Here is an 18787-nt window from a genome sequence, read left to right on the forward strand (position 1 = left end):
CCCTGCCTATTGATGTCATCTCCCGGGTTCAAGGTGTTTTCCCTTCCCGGAAAAGTTGTGCAAGTGTTTTCTGAAGCCACAGAGCGTTTGTGACGTCGCGGAGAAATCCCCAGGATTGCTACAGGGCCAGGGGTCTTTTTGTTGCAAGGGGCGCCCAGGCGTGGGTGCAGGCGGCTCACTCACCTGGCCTGCAGGCTTTCTCCAGGTGGGTGGGCAGGTAGGTAGGAGTGAGGGGGAGTCTCTCCGGGCTGAAGTGCGTTCTCTCTGGGCGGGTTGGGCAGAACCTAGCCTGGGCGGTGAGGGGAGGGGAAGGGGCCGAGGAGATGGAAGCCAGCTGCGGGTGAGCAGCAGCCCCGGACTGCTAAGGTGTTGCAAGGTTTTTGGCACCTGTAGGCTGATGCCTGCCTCTCCCTCAGCGGGTGGAACAGGCAGCCGAGCTGGGGCGACAGGAAGCTGGGGGTTCAGGGTGGTGGAACCAGAACGGAGGGGCCGGACACCAAGGCATGCGTGATGTCCCCGGCGCATTCGGTGACACGTCACTATGTACTTAGTTGGAAATAAAGTCTTTATTAATACTTGTGGTTCTCATCTCTGCCCAGCAGTTTAACATCCTTACGTCAGTGTCACTTTTTTTTTTTATTTCTGTTCTGTGGAATCTGCATTCGTTCTGTTTCTCAATACTAGTGTCACTTTACACCGAGTAGCAAAATATATTAAAATATAAGGAGACTTTTTTTTTTTTTAATTTGTCTCAGGATGAGTTTTTCAGTTTTTGTTTGTTCCTGCAGGAACTTTGAAAGGTCAGGGACAGAGTTAAGTGTACACTGAATTCATGAATAGCTTGAGCTCATATATTGTTCTTTCTGTAGTCTCTAGGTAGGTAGTGGTTTTCCAAACCGTTGTGAGTATATGCATTTATATGTAGGAATAATATGTGGGCTCATTTTGTGGGAAAAGTTTTTTTTATGAAGATAGAAATAAATGTAAACTTACATATGTAATATAACTCATTTCTAAATTTATCTTTGATTATCATAAACAGAATTGAACAGAAGATAAACATATCTAGAATCTTGAAATGATGTTGAAATTTATTTAAAATATTAGAAAGTGTTGAATAGCAACAAGAATAAAACTTTTTATCCAGAATTTTAATAAATGTATAAGTACATTCTTAGTTGTGTTAAGTTGGGCATAAACACTTCCATGCAAAAGAAACCTTTAATCTATGATACATAGACTACACATTAGTGTGAGTAATTCAGAAAGATTTTTAGCAAGAGACTTGGCCCAGATTGATCACAAAGGACACATATTATTAGGAAGTGTATCAACAAGTGAAAATTTTAATAGCTCTAATTAGGGGGCATGTCCAGGGCTATGAATTTTGGAGGTGGCCCTGAACTTATTCCGTAACTGCCACTTTTTGTAACTGCCACTTTTTGCTGTCTGGAGATATATTTGTAAACAAGCATTATTTGACAAGTGCTTTTCGCAGCAGGGACTCTTGGCCAATTACTGCTGAACAGCTCTGCATTGAAAATGATTCACCCGCAGTGAATCCAGCTTGAGTCACTGAAGCTGCAGTCAGTAACGTCCCAGCAGACAGCTTCTGAGGGTGGTCAGCAGTTTGCATTGGAAAAGTCCAGGTTCTGTCCCCCAACATGCTGCAGCGTTCAGAAGGTGGTACAGAAAGGTTCTGAGAAAAGAAACACAGCAATCATAAAATGGTACACATCTTCACTGGAAAGGTAGAAAAGAAAAAGAAGTTTGGGTTAGGGTCTCCCCTGTTTTATAATAGAACTGGGCCCATAAAATAGATTGGCGGACATAATAGATTTGTAAAACTAAATGGCTTCATTTTGTGGCCTTGTCATTCTGTTGTAATTCATTTCCTTTCAGTTAAGTCCATGGACTCCACAGAAAAGGGACAGTAAAATCATTCCCTCACTGGGACATTACTAACAAGAAAAGAGAGCCATTACCCCCTTTTGAATCTTAGATTGTTGGCACCAGACGAGACCATGCAGTTTTGGCTTTTTGCTTAATAAACCATGACTGGGACGGGGCGGAGGTGGGACGGGGTGGGGTGCTGGCGCTTGATGTATTAAGCTGTTGTTTGAGATAGAGATCTTTTCTGGGTGTCAGGGTTTCAGGTAAGGTGGTTTTAGTTCCTCATGTAACACAGGTGGTGGGCAAATCCTGTATTTACACACTGGCGATTTCTCCTTGATTGAGAATGTTCTTGCAATGTTTTCACCTAAAAATCCTGTTAAGTCTTTATTCCAAACCACAAGGGATAGAGTTGCCCAGGGAGGGAGGAAGATTCACATTTTATACTTAGAAATGCATTATTTACCATTATTTATATATTCCTGTGCTCTATAGAAGGTGACCATTTAGAGCACGTGGCTTTTGTTTCTTTACATAAAAATTTTGTTTCTTTACACCGTGACACACAGAACTTTCTGGAGACACAGGTCTTCCCAAACTGCTTAATTAAATACTGTATTTATATTGCCACTGTTGAGGAAATGACTCCGCTTGTGTTGATTGAATCTACCTCTTGAATCTCCTTTGTTTGGAGTGTTTTTGACTGTATTTGCTTGAATGACTACTTAATTTTGCTTTCATTTGGAAGAAACCTTTCTAGGTTTCATTGTAAAAACAAAGTCTAATGTTTGCTATTATATTAACTGTAGCTGTTTTTACTTTTGTGCTTTGAATTCACAGTACTTTTGAAAAGAAAAATACACTGTATTGTGAAGAAATGACTACTGTAAAGAGAATTGATAATTCTTTTATACATTGTTTTTTGATTTAAATGAGCAGGTGTAGTCCATTGTACAAGTGAATTATTTTAAGTTAGCGGAGGTATCTAATTATTTGGAGAGAGTTACGGCATTTCAACAATATTAAATTAGCTTTATAGTGGTTTTCATGAAACATCAAGCTGTGCGTGCTAACCATTGAAAATTTATTGCAGTATTTATTTGCCTTTTTGTTCTGAGAGTAAATCGTGATTATAAAAGCAATATGAGAGCTAAAATGTAAATTGTTATCTTAGAGACGCAGGGTGATTCTTGCTGTTATATCTCTGGTGAGTATATCTCAGTAGGAGCAGAATAGCTCCTTTGATATGCTGCACTGGGTAAATACAAATCTAGATATTTTATCAAAATATATATAATCAATAGGATAAGTGGAAATTTCCTCAAAGAGATATTCTGGGCTGTTGTATACATAGACACACCTAACAGAGTAATTAATCGACATTAAAAAATTCATATGATCTCTCCTGGTCTAATCACACGACATGTTTCTATGGGTGTGGATATAAAGGTAGGTGTAAAACAAAGTTCTAAAAACTTTGGAGCCACAGATTGGAATGGTTAATCTTTTAAAGAGAGAGTTTGATAGTAATGTACATCTTAACCAACAAAATGTGATTGTGCAGTGAGATGCATTACATACAGGAAGCAGATAAGTAATGGTAGATTGTCCCATGCGTTGACAGTTTTAAAGCGCTATACAGCAGTTGGAAAACTGGAAGATTTGATGGTTATTCTCTGTGAGCAGCTTGTATGAATTACTGGTTTCATTGAAAAAATTCTTTCAAAATAGAAATGACCCATTTTTAAGTATTTTGGTTTTTAGCTTTCAAAGCATTTAGATGATATTTTGCCTTTTTACTTTTCAGCTTTTCAGACATTTGTTTTTTAAGAGTTAATGAAATGGTTTTAAAGTGTTTGAATAATGCCAGATGAATTGCAGTGTAAAAATTATAAATTTGGAAGAGCAGTTCATTTTTACTAACCCATTTTCACATATACATGGTTATTACTGTAATGAAAAATTTTCTCAAAGCATCACTAATGCCATAATTATTCCAAATGAAGTTACAAATAGTGGTACAGACCTTCCTGACTATTGAAAGTTGCGAAATTTATTTTGATGTTATAGATTTCACATACAGAAGATCTATTCGTACTAATTATTCTTATGATATAAAAACATGGCTCTAACTTAAAATTCTTTTTATAGTTACTATATGGACTATTTGATTTGTGTAAAACATAAATTCAATGAAATTCATGAGAAATGGAGATTTTTAAGTTCTCTTTTATTTCACTATTATAAAAATTCTTGATATAATCTGTTGATTCAAAGAAAAATTAAAAGTTCTGTGTGATACAGATTTGAATTGTGTTTTTTGTAATGTGTAATAATTTATAGTCTTGCTCTTTTTTTGTTTCTAAAAACTCACATTTTTCATCTAGTGTTCCTAATGAGAATCCCAGGTGTTACAAAGTCATAAAATAAAACTATAATTTACTGTGTGCCCCACTTGGAGTTTTTAAAAGCTCTAAGGTTTGGTATGATGACATTTATTAACTGCCATTTAATGTTAGTATAACTTCTTCAATTTTTTTAAATCTTTAGCAGTTTAAAGAAACTAAGAATTCTTTCTACTATTGAAATATTCCCAGAAAATCTTCAGAAAGCCGTATGTTTTGCCTTTGGAGAACCAGTTAGTTGTATTCCACTTAAGGCAAACCTGGCAGGTTCTGTTCCTAATTTTCTGTAGTGCTTCTTTTAGTACAGGACGCACAGCCTATGTATGCAGCCATCAGCTTGTGTATTATTTTATCCTGAATCTTCATAGAAAATGCGTTATAAAGAAACTACACAAGGATTTCCAAATTTTGGTACCAAAACAAACATGCCTTTTCTTTCTATTTTCCATGAACTTTTGGAGCTCCCCTCCGATTCCTGATAAGTGATTACTTAAACCATGCAGAGCACCCAGAACTTTGTTGAGTGAGCACAGGTAGAGTCTGGGTTGTGCCTTCTTTCCCTTGCGCTTCCCGGTGACTTGCTGTTCCTGCCTTCAGTTGTTGTGCTTCTAAGAAGCCTGCCGTACTTCTGCTGGGAGTGCGATGTCTGCCTGCGGATGTGTTCTGGGGTGTGTGGAAAGATTGTGGTGAGGGTGGAAGAAAGGGTGGGAGTGGGGTCAGATTGGCATCATCACAGACATTTTGTCTTTTTAATATTTTTATTGATGCATAGTAGTTTTATAAAATCAATATTAATAAAAGTTTTGTTTTTAGCTTTTTTTTTTAAAAAAATACCACACACACATTTCAATCTCACATTTGTTTCATAATGGTTCTGAAGATAAAACATTCTGGCTAAGAAGCAAAATAGCTCTCTGGTTCATCTAGGTTTGTATAACCAGGTGTCTTACCCTTCTCTTTCACTGAGAAACCTTATAATTTTTGTTAACTTTTATTTAATGAATATAAATTTCCAATGTACAGCTTATGGATTACAATGGCTTCCCCCCAATAATGTCCCTCCCACCCACAACCTTATATTTTTTTGAGATATGCCACACACTTGTGGTGTTCAGCAGCCCGCGGGTGAAATAACTGGGATCAAGGTGTTTGGGCTGGTTCCTCTGTTTCACCTGTAGGAAGGCTGCCCAGGCTCTGTCTTCTGCAGCCGTTACTTTGTCTACAGCTCTCCATAAACTGGGCCCACAACACTGTTAAGTAATGATTCTGTGTGTGTGTGTGTGTGTGTGTGTGTGTGTTTTCCAAGAGCCAAGACCTGAGGGCTGAAATATTTTGCATATGCTTTGTGAGAAAATGTTCCTAGTTGGAAACATGTTTCAGGCTAAGTATTGGAAGATTTAGAGAAAATACAGTCTGTTCTTGTACTCAGAGATGGATAGTGTCTTTTTTCCCTTAAAATAATGTCACACTTATGTTCATCTGTCACATCTCTCTCCTCTCTCTCCTTGCTCCTTCTCATCTCCACAAAGTCAAGGGGAGTTAGGTGGGTAAGATCCTGAGCTGAGCCTGTTACATTCCAACACCATCCAGGAAGTAGGCTTTAAGATGAGGTGTTAAGACAGCGTTAATGATCCAGTCCTTAAAGAACAGATGGTGGCTTATTTCAGAAATGTGAAGTACAGGTTAGCCCATCTCTGCCACTTTTGCCCTTCTTACAAGACAGCTCACTTACTTGCCCTGGCTGTCCTTTCCATTCCAGGATGCTTGTTAATGTCTTTTCTAGGGAAAGACTAACTCAGCAGGTACGTCCAGCTGGCACCAGCTCAGCCCAGCAGTCCACAGCAGGAGCTTGCTCCGTGAGCCAAGCTCCTGCTTCCCCCTAAGCGCTGGGCTTGTCACTAGCAGGAAGGTGATAGAGGCTGCCCTGCCTGGTGCAAGATGACAGTGGACCCTGCTCCTCCAAGCATTGAGTGTAGGCAGTGGAGTGCTACAGTGCTCAGCCTCTTAAAGCGGTGCAGCCAGCCTTCTGAGACAGGAAGTGCGACTGAGCACTGGAGAACTGTGTCAGAAGAATAGAAACTATATCTGCTTTCAAGTCATCATATTTGATTTCTCCTGAGGGAAGGGAGGGGGTAGCAACAGAACTAAGGGACAACATTCATCTTGCAGATTTAGAGTCCTGTGTTTGATTTCAGCCTGGGACATAGGGAGAGAATTAGGTTCTATGGAATTACAGAAAAATCAGCAAGAAAAACAAACAAAAACTGGCTTTGGAATTCCAAAAGAAACAAATACACGTGCTCTTGTTTTTGCCAATTTCCCTCATTTATTAACTTTGAAAACTTTGACCTTTTTTTTTTTTTTTTTAAACGTCAGTGCATTTATCTGTATTCTAATTGGCAGAGCACCAATGTAAGCTGTGGAGGGGTGGGGGAAACCTGGACCTGCAACTGATTAACAATAGGTGCAGCCCACGTGGGTTAACACTGCTGGCTGTATAAGGGTTGGGCAAATCCTTACATTGTTTGAGGGAACATCCTTAAGCAAAGGAATCTGTTAATTTTGCAGATTTAACAGCAGTACAGATTTTGTGAACTCTTTGGAGGGCCCTGTAGCTTCATTTTTTGCTTCACCATAATTATGCTTCTCGTGGGGTAATACAGAATAGGGAGGTTTGAAGATCACGAATTCAACTCTGCCCCTCCAGTAGTTAAGATGGAGATGCTATGGCATACCCATAGGGTTGCTGTGAAAGTGAAATGATGTGTTTATGTTTATGTTGTCTAGTAAAATTCCTACAGCTGCAAAAAAGGCAGTCCCTGTCTTTTTCCCACTATTATATATAGAGTATTTGAAATATGACTGCACAGTCACTGATCTTCATCTTCCTTGGATTGGATGAGTAAGGGGAGTCTGGCTGGGAAAGCAGTCTAACAAAAGGAATTTCTTATGCAGATTTTCCACTGGGCTTTCCAAGCTCAAAATCAACCACATGAATTGTCCTAATTTTCTGCCAGAATGCCTCATTATTTAGTACTGAATATTGGTATTTGATTAGTAAATAAGGGGAAAACCATTGTTACAAGGAGCATGGACTGTAAATATTGCTTTTTGCCTCAGCTCCTCCCAGGTAAGTGGATAGAGGGCAGATATTTATGTATTAGCCACAAAACACATCAAGCAGTAACACATTAGGCAGTATATTCAAGTATTTTGTGTATATAGTTGTAGAATGGGATGGTGTTAGTTTTATTTTAATATATATACATATATATATATATATTTAACAGGCAGAGTTAGACAGAGAGAAAGGTCTTCCTTCCGTTGGTTCATCCCCAAAATGGTTGTTACTGCTGGCGCGCCGTGCTGATCCAAAGACAGGAGCCAGGCGCTTCCTCCTGGTCTCCTATGCGGGTGCAGGGGCCCAAACACTTGGGCCATCCTCCACTGCCTTCCCGGGCCACAGCAGAGAGCTGGACTGGAAGAGAAGCAACCATGACAGAATCAGGTGCCCCAACCGGGACTAGAACCCGGGGAACCGGTGCTGCAGGCGGAGGATTAGCCTAGTGAGCCGTGGCGCCGGCCTATTTTAACAAATATTTTAAAAAATAGGTATGATGACTGTATATATATGTGTGTATATATATATGTATATATATGTATGTATATATATATGTATATGAATGAGAGGGAGAGAGAAAGAGACAGAGACAGAGAAAGTCATTACAGTGACCTGGAAGATCTTGCTGTGTGGAAAATGTGGAGAAGCAAATCCTTAGACATTTCCTGAGATATCTGACGGTACAAATTGACACCTCTGTGTTCAGCTTGAAAAATTTGTGTAATCATGGAGTTGAAAGGTAACTTTTATTTGGAGCCAATCATTTTGAAATCCACACTTTTTTTTGATAATATACATTTTCATGAATTTTTGAAGACCCTCATATAAACTAAGTAAACTTGCCTTAATTCCATATTTTCATGACCATTTTGAAATACGCTTGCACAGTTTTTTTTTGATCTGTTCAATTATATGCTGTGTTTAAATATTATTTGGAGCTATGAATCTTTATCTTTTCTAAAGTGTTTTTTTTTTTTTTTTTTTTTTTTTTTGACGGGCAGAGTGGACAGTGAGAGAGAGAGACAGAGAGAAAGGTCTTCCTTTTGCCTTTGGTTCACCCTCCAGTGGCCGCCGTGGCTGGTGCGCTGCAGCCGGCCGGCGCACCGTGCTGATCGGAAGCCAGGAGCCAGGTGCTTCTCCTGGTCTCCCATGGGCTGCAGGGCCCAAGCACTCCTGGGCCACAGCAGAGAGCTGGCCTGGAAGAGGGGCATCCGGGACAGAATCCGGTGCCCGGACTGGGATTAGAACCCGGTGTGCCGGCACCGCAAGGTGGAGGATTAGCCTAGTGAGCACCAGCCATCTTTTCTAAAGTTTTAATATTTTATGAGGAATTATGTTTTTATGGAGGCAAGCATACTGGAGTTTAAGTAACTTTGGAATGCATTGTATTTAGATCTGCTTGTACAGTATATATGAGTGTGTGCTCATGTGTCCACTCACCTATATGTAATGATTGGAGCTGACATTGATTATTGACTTTTCTAGGTGGCAGACATTTTTCTAAGCGGTTTCTTATTTTCATCAAAATGAGCCTAGGCAATGGTATTATTGCTATCCTCACCATCTCTCAATGTACACACGAGGACAGTGAGGTAGGCCATGATGACATAACTTCTCAGGGTTACACATCTGAGAGTGGAAGAGCCCGCTTTAAACCCAGGCAGGGTGATGGCCGTGTTGCTCCTGTCAGCCTTCCAGATGGGGGTAATTATTGTCTCCCAGACACGCTCAGTCACTCTGACCCTCACCATCCAAACACTGGCTTATTCCATAGACAGAGGGAAGTCCAGTAAAAGTGCATGCAAAAAAAAAAAAATCATATGGTGTCCTGCATCGCCCCACTCAGGGTCACTCATAACTCCAGTTTGTCCCTCTCATCAACAGCTGAGGGACTGCTGGTCCTCTCCCCCTCTGCGCTGATTTCCCCCTGCTGATATCTTCCAGTTGTCTGGAGCTCAGGAACACAGGGCGACATCTCTTCCCACACATTTCCTCTTTTCATTTCAGAGCATGTGTGCTTTATCTTTGTAATTTTTTTTCCCTCTTACTTTAGTGTAGAAACAATTCAGTTCTCAATCCCCAGCCCAGATTAGATTCCAGACCTAGCTTTGTACACCCCAAAATCCATTAAGAACCTCTCCTCCCCAAAGTGCTGTCTCCTTTGCTGATTGCTAGCCCTTTCTCTATTAGGAATAGAGTTTTGACAACATAGTTTCACCCTAAGCTGTGACAGCCTGAAAATTTATTTTTTAGGCAGCACTACTCTCTCATAAGAGGATGGACTGAAAGATTCCACAAAAAATTTATTCACTTTAAGAAAGAGATCTATTTATTTTTAACATTGAATTGTCAACTCTGTATTTAGGTTTAAACAAAGACACACATAGAGAAACAGAGAGAAATCTTCAATGTGCTGGTTTGTCGCTCCCCGTCTTCGTGGAGGAACGACACAGGACCCTGCGCTGTTCTTCTGTCTGCTCAGCCCTCCCCGGGTTTGCTGCTTGTTCTTCCCGGGTTGGCTACCGTCCCTTCCACCTCCGTGGAAGGGCGGTTCCCCCTGCCACATTCCCCACTTCCGTGGGGGAACGGCACACCGCCGGCCGGCTCTCTCGGGGGCTGCACAGGTGTTCCTTCAGATGTTCCCCTTAGATGTTCCTGGTGCATGCCGTCTCTCTCCTCCTTTATAGTCCTCCTCTGCCAATCCTAACTCGGCTGCCCACACGCCGAGTACGCTGCTCTCCTCCAATCAGGAGCAGGTCCTGCAGCTTGTCAAGTTGGTGAGAGGCAGCTGGGTAGAAGCTGTTGCCTCCTCTCCCAGCGCCATATTGTGGGAGAGCAGATGCATAGAATAAGTCTTAATTCCAGTAACTCAGTCCAGTCCGGGTGCTCCCCACTCTCCAGTTGCCCCCACATTCACTTTTGTCCCCTGTCCAATTCAGTACCTTCAGTGCTTTTTTACTCCTTTGCACATGGAGTTACATTAAATATTTTATAATCACTTTTATAAGCTTATATTAAGGCAGTACATTATTCCACATGACTCATAAAAAATTCTGTTGGATAGAATGGAGAAAATCGTCGTTATAAATGAAGTAATTGAAACAAGAATGTTTGATCTATCAAAAACACAGCACTAGCGTAAAAGTCAGTGTCCTTTCCCTGCAGTCATTGTAACACTGGAGAGCCTTGCTCAGCCACTTGGAGCTGTGTGACCTTGGGCAAGTCAGGAACCTCTCTGATTCTATGTTCTCATCTATAAAACAGAATGTTAATGCAATATGGTTTAGCGTGGCAAAGATTAAATGAGTTCACATCAATAAAGTACTTTGTGAAGTCCTGGTATATAGTATGTAGTGTGTCAGTGTTGGGGATTACATGTGCTAAGAAAATAGTGTGAGTTTGCATTCTGACATTTAACAAGGCCTACTTTTCTATATTAGTGGGCGAGTCCTGTCTAATATTTATTGTAAATGGAAACATCAGAGGAAGAGCACTTGGCTTCAGTTCAGTTGCTCAAACAGCCCTTAGGTACTCCATGTGTAAGGTGCTTCCCTGGCCCTCCAGCATCCTCAGCTCCCTGAGCCTGAGTGTGACGTCCTCAGTGGTAGGCTGCCGGCTCCCCTCTCCCACCTGCGCCTGGTCCCTGCCGGCCAGGCCCCTGTGGCAGAGCACTGTTTTCAGGGCTGTTGGATGTCCAGAGCTCAACCGGAAACCCTCACTTCCTGCCTCCAGTTGGACCATGTGATTTTTATGCCTAGCTCTGTGCAGACCGATTTGCACAAGATTGTGTGCTCATTTTAATTCCAGATGTAGCCTATCACACGTGGGTGGAATTAGGTTTTCACTTCTTTGGATGTTTCTGATGTTTGATCAGAGTGGAAACCCCTGCAGAAAGTAAAGGTTAACCAGAGAAAAGATTTCTTCTGAACTGGAAATTCACGACCAGAGGAGAGAGTATGATTTGCCAGTCAAAATGAGTTAAACCCAAGGAAATTGACGGTAGAAGGTTTTGATGTTTGTTGTATTTTTACATTTACCAAGTGCATTGAGAGACAGCTCCAGTACCTGGCCCTCCACCTGGAACATCACAGATGGATGGGATACTCTGTACATTGATGTTTAATGAATGGCATGAAGTGACATCTCTGATTTTAAGTTTACTGCATGTGTTTTTTAAAAAATACTTTATTTCTGAATAGTATTAAATTTACAAAACAAAAATTGTGATGTAGTAATAGAGTTGCCAGATATCCCTCCCCCTTGTCCCCTGTTAATGTCTTCTGTTAGGGTTTTTGTCACAATTAAAGAATCACATCCAGCTTCCCCTATTTTTCTAATAAAAAAGAATTTAAATGTTTTATCACGCCTCCCTCTCCCAGCCTCTAATAATCAACACTTTATATTCACATTGAGTTTTTTTTTTTTTAAATTTTTTCCCCTATGGTAGCTCCCACACATAGAGAGAATATGCAGAATTTGTCTTTTTGTGTCTGGCTTATTTCACTCAACATGATATTCTCCAGTTCATTCATTTTGCTGCAAGCGACAGGGTTTTATTGTTTTTAATAATTGAATAATATTCCATTGTATATATATATATATATATCCTACTCTTTTATCCATTCACCTAATGATGTACATCTTGGTTGATTTTGTATTTTGGCTGTTGTGAACAATAGCCAAAAACATGGCAGAGCAGATGAGTCTTTGACACATGAGTACATGTATTTTGGACATATGCCGGCTAGCGGAATTCCTGGGTGATATGGCAGTTCCATTTCTAGTTTTTTGAAGAAATCCCCATACTGTTTTCCACAGTGGCTGTACTAATTTACATTCCCACCAACAGGGTCTGAGAGTCCCCCTTTCTCCACATCCTCATCAGCATTTGTTGCTCTCTGTTTTCCCTATAATTGGCATTCTCACAGGGATGATGTGATATGTTATTGTGGTTTTGTTTTGCATTTCCTTGATGGCTGGTGATACTGGAGCATTTCTTCATATATTTGTTGGTGATTTCTGCTTCTTCTGAGAACTATCTTCAGGTATTTTATCCATTTTTTTTAGCTGGATTGTATTGTTTTTGTTCACTTTCCTAAGTTGCTGATGCATTTTGGATATTATTCCTTTGTTGGATAAGTAGCTTGCAGATACTTTCTCCCATTCTGTCAGATGTCTGTTCACTCTGTTGTTTTCCTTTCCTGTGCAGAAGATTCTGATTATGGGATATGGTATGGTTCCAATTGCCTAGTTTTGCTTTTGTTGCTTGTGTTTTGGGATCTTCTCCGAGAAGTCATCACCTACACCAGTGTCCTAAGTGTTTCCCCTACATTTTCTTCTAGCACCGTTTTAGTCTCAAATCTTAAACTTAGATCTTTGATCTTATTTGATTTGTTTTTTTGTATATGGTGAGAAATAGTGATTTAATTTCATTCTCTAGATATATATGTCCAGTTTTGCCAGCACCAATTTTTGAAGAGATTATTTGATCTCCAGTGTATATTCTGGGCACCTTTGTCAAAATTCAGTTGGCCGTATATTCATGGATTAATTTCTAGGCTCTCTGTTCTGTTCCATGGATCTGTATGCTGGTTTTCATGTCAGTCCATTGCTGTTTGAATTACTATAGCTTTGTAGTGCTCTTTGAAATCAAGTATTGTGATGCATCCAGCTTGATTTATTTTGCTCAAGATCACTTTGGTGATTCTGGGTGTTTTGTGACTCCATGTAAATTTCAGGATTGTTTTTATAATTCTGTAAAGAATGGCATTGGTGTTTTGATATGTTAAATCTTACATGGTCTCACCTATTACTCTACTGCTAGTGTAGCCAATATAGCTCTTTTCCTGAACCCATACCGATTAGAAATTAGTATCTGTTGTTTATTGTCAGTGGAATTTCACTCGAAAATAATTGAAGATAGAAAGGAATCTTTATTTCAGGAAACAGTTTGCAAACTGGGGAGCACAGCCTTTGGTACAAAATGTAAGTTTGCTCCCAAAGGAACCAAGGGAAGGGCTGTCTCAGAGAGAGAAAGTGCTTGCCCAAGTTCTTACTCTAGTCCACTATGCAGAAGAGGGCTGGAAGACTGGAGGGGATGGAGAGCGGAGATGGAGGAAGTACTCAGTCCTGGTTGACTGATTTAGATTGTTTTTAAATTTATTTATTTATTTGGGAGGGAGAGGGAAAAGGAAGCAAAGGAGTGGGAGAGGGGAGAGAAAAAGACAGACCAACCCTTGATCTGCCGGCTCCTTCCCCACATGCTTGTGGTAGCTGGGGCTTGGCCAGGGCCAAAGCTGGGAGCCAGGAACCCCATCCAGGTCTTTCACTTGAGGGGCAGGAACTCAATCACCTAGGTTATCCTCTGCTGGCTCTCAGGTCTGCATTGGCAGGAAGCTGGAGTGAGGAACCTAAGCCAAGAATCAAACCCAGGTACTCAGGTAGGGGAGTCACATCTTAACTCCTAGGCTGAACACCTTCCTAACTGCATATTATAGTTCAGTAGTCAGGTTGGGTGGCCAAATGGAACTTTTCGGAGATTGTTTATCTCAGCAGTTGAAAAGGGAACGTGCCTGGGCAAGGGCTGCAAAGTGGTTTTCCAGGAATCCGGAGCATAACAGAGCATGGGTGTAACCTCTTGTCAGCAGTGGCTGCTGGGCTCCACTTTGACTTTTATGCCCATTTTGTCTGGCGGGGCCCATCTTAAAGATGGGTCTTAAAGTCCCAGGTCTATGTCATAAAGCCTGGTAAACAGACACATGGTCAGCCAAAAGACTGGGTGATTCACTGACCAAAGCAGGTTAATACCAAGACATGTGTCAGTAAAATACTTTATTTTAGATTTACCAGAAGTATCAGTGAAAAGAGAATTCTACTAAGATTAGCAAGCACCAGAAAACAATTCATAGATAGCCTGTGGTCACCATCTCTTTGTAATTTAATTCACCCACCCCCACTTATGATAAATTCACAGAATTTGTATAACTTACTCAAGCCACTATTAGACGACATTAAGTAAAATTTTCTGCTTTAAGCATGACTTAATTTTACCTCCAGAAAAACAATTAATGTAAAACATCTGTTTTTTAACGGTTTAAATTTCTTGGGAGTAGATGGATTTACTCTTTCATTTGTTCTAGATTTCCTGGATTATTTTGACTGTCACTTACTTTATGAAGCCCTTTAGATTTACAGTGTGGTAGGAATTCTTAATATTGCAGGGAAAACAGCAGGAAAAAGGATGCCATCAACATGTCAATAGAGTAGACATAAAGCATAGATTTATATATATGGGAGACATTTTAAAACGTGTAACTATACTTTTGTTGGTGTTTGGTTAGTATGTGTAATTAATTATCCCATTAGAAAAAATAACATTTTTCATTTATTATGAAATAATTACAAATACATCAGAAATATCAGAGGATTTATGTGGGATTCTAATAAATTATAAAAATTCTTTGAACTGGCTGTCCACTTGGGAGGAATGTAACAGCTTTCATAAAGACTGTTAACATAGGATCTTTGCTTCTTACAACAACATTCTGAGATTGAGATTATTATTCCATTTAAGGAGGGAAATTGAGTTTTGGAGAAGTTCAATAATTTGTACCAAGTCACACAGCCCATAAGTTGATAGGCTAGGAGTCAGGTGTTTATGAAGCTGGGATGCTAATTACATCCAGTTTGCTGGAATGTACATTTATTTAAGTGTACTTAGTAGTTTTATGATTTGTATTTTATGTATGCTTTCAAGGAAGAAATCCTGTTTTATAAAAATCATATGCTTTATAAGAAAATGAGTGTAAGAATAGTATGTGTGTTAGGAAATATGGAAAACTCATATCAAGAAAATCTCACTCCCACCAATGGGAAAGCAATTGAACAGAAATCTAAAGTGTCAGCTTTCCATTACACAGCTCTCATTTCCTGGTAGAATACCTGTCAGTTCATTAGGAAACGAACATTTTTTTCTGACGCTGGGGTCAGAGAGAAGCTGATCATAGTGGTGTTTTTGTTTGGGATATTGAATGAAGCCATGAACAATATTCTTTTTTTTTAAACTTTTATTTAATGAATATAAATTTCCAAAGTACGATTTATGGATTACAATGGCTTCCCCCCCAATAACGTCCCTCCCACCCGCAACCCTCCCCTTTCCCACTCCCTCTCCCCTTCCATTCACATCAAGATTCATTTTCGATTCTCTTAATATACAGAAGATCAGTTTAGTATACATTAAGTAAAGATTTCAACAGTTTGCTCCCACACAGAAACATAAAGTGAAAAATAATAGATGATTTTTTAAATGATGATGAAATCAGATTAGACCTATTGTCATGTTTAATCCCAGTGAGAGTCAAGTTGGGAATTGATAATTTTTTTTTTTTTTTTACAGAAGATCAGTTTAGTATACATTAAGTAAAGATTTCAACAGTTTGCACCCCCATAGAAACACAAAGTGAAATATACTGTTTGAGTACTCGTTATAGCATTAAATCTCAATGTACAGCACACCAAGGACAAAGATCCTACATGAGGAGTAAGTGCACAGTGACTCCTGTTGTTGACTTAACAAATTGACACTCTTGTTTATGGCATCAGTAATCACCCTAGGCTCTTGTCATGAGCTGCCAAGGCTATGGAAGCCCCCTGGGTTCACTGACTCTGATCATATTTAGACAAGGCCATGGTCAAAGTGGAAGTTCTCTCCTCCCTTCAGAGAAAGGTACCTCCTTCTTTGATGACCCATTCTTTCCACTGGCATCTCACTCACAGAGATCTTTCATTTAGGTTTTTTTTTTTTTTCCCCCAGAGTGTCTTGGCTTTCCATGCCTGAAATACTCTCATGGGCATTTCAGCCGGATCCGCATGCCTTAAGGGCTGATTATGAGGCCAGAGTGCTGTTTAGGTCATTTGCCATTCTATGGGTCTGCTGTGTATCTCACTTCCCATGTTGGATCATTCTCTCCCTTTTTGATTCTATCAGCTAGTATTTGCAGACACTATTCTTGAACTGATTTTCATCAGATAGGTGCTTGTGTAAGTCATTGTGGAAAGCCAAGGACAGTGTTAGCAGTGGTTTTCAAGCTTTTTTGTTGGTGTTGGGTAGCAGACAGTGTAAACTCATTCAGAGGAAATCACCGTGGATGCCCAGTACATAAAGCAGTTCTGATTCTCTGGTCTGCATTGTTTCCTCCTCCCTTCATCAGCTTTCTTTACTGAGTCATGTCTCCTTAGAGCCTCTGGGGCCACGGTGAGATCCATCTGAAAAGCACTGTGTTAAAATATAGGAGAGCTGTGTTGTGCACAAGATCAGTGTGAAACCATCCTGACTTGTAGCTTTCGGAACATGTACTTGAGAAGTGAATTAGAAGGTAAAGTTTACTCTGAGCCAATGAATGGTTCCTAACCTGCAGGTGCTCATCAGAACCAACTCAGAATGTGATTAAATATGCTGTCTGCCCCAGCCGAAGCTCAACAAATAGAAGCTTACTACAGCAATTTCTATGGAAATGTATACTTTTGGAATCTGTAGTTTGAGAACCATCTATAAGTAATTCTTATCTTTGTCCTTGTTAGAGAACGCTTGCTGAGAACAGAGGTACCCAAAGCAGGATGTGTGGACTGGAATGGGTGCCAGTGTGCAGTGATCCCAACATAAAGACAGGGAGTTAGCTTTTAGAGACTTCTTGCAATTTGACATTGCCACAACAGTCCAACTGTGTGATAGGTAGATTCACCTTATTGAATCATGGCATCGCCCAGTTCTAATGCTGTCAACTCTAATTGAGAATAAGAATGACTTGGATGGTGAATAGGTGGGGAATTTTCTAAAAAGCAGTCTCCTAGCTCTACCTAATACCCCAGTTTTGTTGGTTTTAGAAGGAGCCAGTGTATCTACATTAAAAAAAAATACTGCTGGTGATTCAAATATGGATAACAGAAATAGCACACTTAAAAAAATGCTATGAGTGTATATGAGGCAACTTTCAAGAGTATGTGGAAAATGGAATTAAAAGTATATTTCAGAGGCTGATTTTGTGGCATAGCAGATAAAGCTGCTGCCTGTGATGCCAGTATTCCATATGGGGGCTGGTTCAAGTCCCAGCTGTTCCACTTCTGATCCAGCTCCCTGCTAATGGCCTGGGAAAACAGTGGAGTATGGCCCAAGTACTTGGGCCCCTGTCATCCACATGGAAGGCTTGGGAGAGGCTCCTGGCTTCATTGTGGAGATTTAGGGAGTGAACCAGTAGATGGAAGATCTGTCTCCACGTTTCTCCTTCTCCTTGTGCAACTCTGGCATCCAAATAAATAAATAAATAAATATATTTTACAAAAGTGTATTTCAGTGCAAAAATTACTATATATAAAATAGGTAATAAAATATAATTAACACTTGTCTGTAATTAACATGGATCTTCAAAAAGTTTATGGAGAATACATATTCTGAAACAACCATATACTTATTCATCTACATTTTACCCGTTTTCTTATTCTTTTTTAAACAATTTTTTGTTTCTTTGAGAGACAGTCATAGAACTCCAATACTGGTTCACTCCCCACATGAGTCTAAGAGTTGGGGAAGACCCAGGCTGAAGCTGGGAGCCTAGAACTCAATCCAGGTCTTCTACACGGAAGGCAGGGACTCTCCTACTTGAGCCATCACCTGCTGCTTCCCTGGGCACATTAAGCAGGAAGCAGGAATCTGGAATCTGAATGGGACTCTGAACTTAAACTCATGCAGTCCAATATGGGGCATGGGTATCTCAACTGATATCCTACCTGTAGGCCAAATGTCCACTCTTAACTTATCTTTTAATTCCATTTTTCCAAGAGCCTTTTCAAGTACTCTTTTATATGCATATGGTATATTTGTATCTCACTTATATATGATTAAGACTCAGTAAATACTATATAAATATTTTCTATTACTAATGTCAAAAATGAGACTATCCTAAAGCTAAAGGTGATAAAGATGAATATCTGATAACAGTGCACAGTAGGAAATAACAATTGTTGGTCATGGGGCTGGTGCTATGGTGTGGTAGGTTAAGCAGTGCTGGCATCCCAAATGGGTGCCGGTTTGAATCCTGTCTGCCCCACTTCTGATCCAACTCCCTGCTGATGGCCTGGGAAAGCAGTAGAAGATGGTACAAATCCCTGCAACCATGTGGGACACCCAGAAGAAGCTCGTGGTTCCTGGCTTTGGATCGGCTCAGCAGCAGCTGTTGCTGCCATTTGGGGAGTGAACCAATGGCTAGAAATCTCTCTCTCTCTCTTTTTGTAACTCTGCCTCTGAAGTAAATAAATAATTTTTTTTAAAAAGTTATTCATAAAAGCAAGTATCAAGATGCAAAAATATTCA

The 18787-nt window shown here is 40.1% G+C and overlaps 1 protein-coding gene across 14 annotated transcripts in view; it reads left to right on the forward strand.

Moving 5' to 3' along the window:
- Positions 1-18787, forward strand: part of EPHA5 (EPH receptor A5) — a 366701-nt gene that overhangs the window by 2741 nt on the left and 345173 nt on the right. The window contains exon 1 of one of the 14 annotated variants that reach the window (XM_070047227.2): positions 62-205. The exons of the other annotated variants lie outside the window; for them this stretch is intronic. The gene's annotated coding sequence lies outside the window, so the exon portion shown is untranslated. Of the gene's footprint in view, positions 1-61; positions 206-18787 lie in introns of those variants that run through there. 14 annotated transcript variants of the gene reach the window in all.

This window comes from Oryctolagus cuniculus, chromosome 8, assembly GCF_051225735.1.
Source record: "Oryctolagus cuniculus isolate XC-2025 breed Fujian yellow rabbit chromosome 8, ASM5122573v1, whole genome shotgun sequence".
Lineage (NCBI taxonomy): Eukaryota > Metazoa > Chordata > Mammalia > Lagomorpha > Leporidae > Oryctolagus > Oryctolagus cuniculus.